Below are 4,752 nucleotides of genomic sequence, written 5' to 3'. Positions count from 1 at the left end.
AAAGATAACGGCTGCAATTGTGCATTAATCAAATCCTGTGTTAAGCAAAACTGCATTAAGCAAATTCTGTAATCAGATTTTCAATATTTCAGATATTTGCATTATAATGATCTAATAAATATACTTAAAAATAAATAATTTTTCATGTTATTTTATTGAACTATTTTCATATCAGAATTAAGAAATAAAATTAACTGATCTTGAAAAAATAATGTAAAATAGAATAAATATGTGAGAGATATGTCACATGAACAAATTTTTTTCTTAGTTCAAAGTTATTTCTTAATTCTGTTTATGAAAATAGCAATCTGTCATTATTTTAAAGCCAGTTTTTATTACTTATGAGTTAGATATAAATTAACATCTACTTAAATAATACTTGAAAAATAGATAATGAAGTTTTGTTCTATAACATCAAATTTACTTATGTTTCTGACACAATATAGTGCTATAAATTAAGACACTTGGCGGATTTTCTCATCTTTATTTAGTTGAATGCGCTGTTCCGGTGTAGTTCTACTTTCATCTTCTCTAAATTTGATGATTTCCGCCGTTTCAATTATAACTTCTTATTTTGACGATATGAAACCGTGCTTTGCTATTTGTTTATGCTTCTGACACAATATAGTGCTATAAATTAAGAGTCTTAATTTAAGAAGTTATTAAGAGTCAAAATAAGAAGTTATAATTGAAACAACGGAGATCATCAAATTTAGAGAAGATGAAAGTAGAACTACACCGGAACAGCGCATTCAACTAAATAAAGATGAGAAAATCCGCCAAGTGTCTTAATTTATAGCACTATATTGTGTCAGAAGCATAAACAAATAGCAAAGCACAGTTTCATATCGTCAAAAATCAAATTTACTTTCAAATCACTATTAATTTATTGCATGAGGATAAACATTCTACAAATTTTTATATGCTTACTTCCTGAATAATGCTTAAGATATATATTAGAATATCAGAAATATTCTATTGATCTTAACTAATGTAGAAACCTTTCTATTCCAGGATTCACAGGAATATTTATGTAAATAAAATTATAAATATTGTTAAATATTGAATGTGGGAAAGGCATGATTGAGTTCATAAATCAAGAGCTTATCAGCTTAAGAGTAATTAAGAAAACTCAAATTGGAGATGGTGAATTTGAATCAGAAGATGGTATTCAAGATCCTGATTTTGAAAATGACATCAAAACAGACATGAATGACAATGCAACAATCAACTTGAAAAACATTGAGACAGGTTAACTATGAAAACAGTAATTATTTCAAAATGTTGTGTCTTTAACCAATAAATACAACCAATAAACGTTATAATAATAGTTCCAAAAATGTAAAATAAAAGATATCTTTCAGATTTTATCTCTCGTATTCTATTGCAAGCCCTGGGACTTCAACTAAACTCAAGGTAATGCATATTTTTAAAGATAAACTCATTGGGTTTAATAAAGAAATTACAGTAAATATTTTTTGTTTGATTACTTGTTTCTTCAGGTATTCAAATGTATTTGAAGAAAGTAAAAGTATATACAATATACTTGAATGTACTTTTTGAATAAATGCCTTAATATCTGTTAAATAAAATCACAAGATAACTTTTATTAAAACACTAAAGTTATCTATTTTAGCTTGTAATATTATTCCCTATAATTAATAAATCTGGGTTTTAAATCAAATATATAATACAGAGAGAAGACCTATACNTTCAAAATCTCTAATTGTAAGAAAGCTGTTGAAATATTTGTGAATTAAATGTAATATGTAAAGGTTCAAGAGGTTTTGAATACTACATACTCATTATCAGGAACCAAGAATTCTAAATTTAATATAGTTATAAATTTTAAATAACTATGTTTGATTTAGAATTCTTAATAACTATGTAATACTTGAAAATGATTGAATGTTTTTCTGCTTATTATAATTTTCAATATTAGAAATATTTTATATAATAATGAATTTTATGAATTTCTTATATTATGTATATTAAAGTTAAGTTATTTTTTATTACAAAATAAAATTTCTATTTTTTATTTTAGAACCTAATGCTTCAAGTGATAATAGTATTATTACCACGATTTCATCAACCCAATCAGCTTGTGCAAAGGTAGACTTTACATACTTTACATTTTAGTTCCTCATTTATTGAATTACTAAACATGTTAAATATACTTTATAAATATTAGAAACTATATTAATTTTTTTAAACTTTGATGATGATGTTAGAAAAATCAATAATAAATTGAAGAATTGTGAAGAATAAACAAATTTTTTTTGCTAAATATATGAAGTTTTGTTATAAAGAAAACTGAATTATAAAATTTTATGAAAATTTCTTATTTAGAATAAAAATAAACATTTTTTTAGTTTTTTACAAAAAAAATGTTTATTTTTATTGCATTTGCATTACATTTCATATCACATTGCATAGTATAAATATTTATTTGTAAATTGTTTAATAAAATTATTAAAATGGAACAATGATATAACAATGAGTAAAAGTTTCTTCTAATAGTGAGACTAATGATCTTTATCACGTCTTTTTTAATTATCTGCAATAAACAGTGATGAAGATTAAAACAATTCACTTTATTCACCTATTTAACAATGCATTTTGGATTGGAGCTGTGAACCTGAAGGAGTAGATAATACCAATCCAAAATGCATTGTTAAATAGGTGAGTAAAGTGAATTGTTTTAATCTTCGTCGCTGTTTATTGCAGATAATTAATTAAGAAAGAAGTGATAAAGATCACTAGTCTCACTATTAGAAGAAGAAGACTTTTACTCATAAACATTTATATTTTGTTTTAAATATATACATTTTTATTTTCCTTTATTGTATTGTAAAAAAATTTTGATATTAATGATACAATATTGACTTTTGAAAGAGAACTAATACCAACAAAGTTTTAATTTAGTCTGTTTAGACTATCTACATTGTTTATGATGGTCAGTCTGCTTAAGACAGACAGTCTTGAAGACATTTGCTCTTATTAATTCACTTCAGCACTTGTTTGAGAATACTGTTTGCAATCTCTGAACTGGCTACCCACAATAGTTTTTCTTTTGTAGGTATCATGATATTAGGCAATTGCTAGCAATTTAAGGGCTGATTTACTGCTCAAGTAGGATACTACTAACTCGTTTACTGATCCTGAACCAATTTTGATATTTCTTTTTAAACTTTTTTAAAGTTGTTAAAGACTATTTCCAACAAGTAAATAATTACTGTGACATTGTCACAATGCCAGGCTGCAATTTTTACTGATATTTTTAATTTAATTAATTTTTTTTAACTCTGCCCTGTAGGCACTAAGAGAGCCTTTTTTAGCAAGCCCATTATGGTTTTGGCTAGGCCCACAATAGGGTGGCTAGGTGATGAGGGATGGGGCCAAACTTATCCAAACAGACCATTTCCCAAAAATTTCCTGAGGATTGTTCAACCCATCCAGATTTGATCCCAAGTTCCGCAGAACGGTAGCTGCCACCTTGACTGTTCAGCCATATGGTCATCAATTTATTTAATTTAAAATATTTGCTCTCCACCTCAAATTAGTAGTGACTTGCCCCTGTACATCATACTTTTCTTTTAACAATAGAGTCATGCTGGTCATCTATCTAATACTTTTCAGGAAAAATTTTTTAATTGAAATAACGTGATTTCCAGTTTGCATCAGAAGTTCTTATATAGTTAACCAGGGCCTCCAGCCCAAGGTTTCCATATCTAGAATCATGTTTCATATATTTAACTCCATTCTCAAGATTAAGGAAAGATGAACGGACAGACAACATTGAGAATTTATAGGTCTACAATTTTTTTCAAATTGCAACCCGAAAATCTGCTTTGCTGGAGTTGTTAGGGGAGAGAAAAACTGACTTATTTTACAAAACTACAGAATATAAAAAAATAAGGTAATAATACAATAAAACAAGAAAATCCACCCATTTCTAAGTCAAGTAAATTTAGCAGTTAAGAAATGCTATTTAAAAATTGCCACTGACTTTAATTTAAAAGCTACATAATTCAGAAATTCATAATTAATTAATTTGTAGTCATGATAAATAGGCTGTTGTTTATATTGTTCACTTCTCAAGATATTGGTTTGGTTTCCCTCCTTTTCATCACCAGATTTGGTGGTGTTAAATTCTGTCTCATTTTCTTCATTTACCAAATTTATAGCACTGTTATGTGTTTCCTCCATTTCTGATATTTTAAATAAGATTTTATGGTTTGTACATAGACCAGTTTCACATTATTCTGGTCTTTCATATTTTCAATCAGCTAACATATTTTTGATTTTCTAACCCACACACAAACATTTCATTAAATAGAAAAACTCTTTTTATTGCTTGCTTTTTCATCACTCATTCTTATATTAAAGTTAAATAAATAAATTAAAATTGAAGTAACAGTAGAACCTGTAATTATAAGTATTTATCAAAGAAATAAAAGTTTTATTTTATTACATGAATTAAACTTCCTCCTAACATTTGCTACTAATTTGCCTATGTATATAATCAAAATTAAAATATCTCATTTTTTTCACAGTAAGTTTTAACAAATGTTTTGTCATAATTAAATATATGTGAATAGATAAAAAAAATATGAAATAACTGTCCAATGAGGATTGATTATAATGTTTCAACCATAAAAATATTGTAAAATTCAAACTTCTAAATAAAAAACTATACTTCCTTACTGTCATTTTATTTTAATAATTTATTTTGGTTATTGAAAGTTAATT

The sequence above is a fragment of the Centruroides sculpturatus genome, unplaced genomic scaffold, assembly GCF_000671375.1.
Source record: "Centruroides sculpturatus isolate CEXI.00-Female unplaced genomic scaffold, Cexi_2.0 scaffold738, whole genome shotgun sequence".
NCBI lineage: Eukaryota > Metazoa > Arthropoda > Arachnida > Scorpiones > Buthidae > Centruroides > Centruroides sculpturatus.
The sequence above is the reverse complement of the archived record's forward strand: the minus strand, read 5'-3'. Positions refer to the sequence as shown.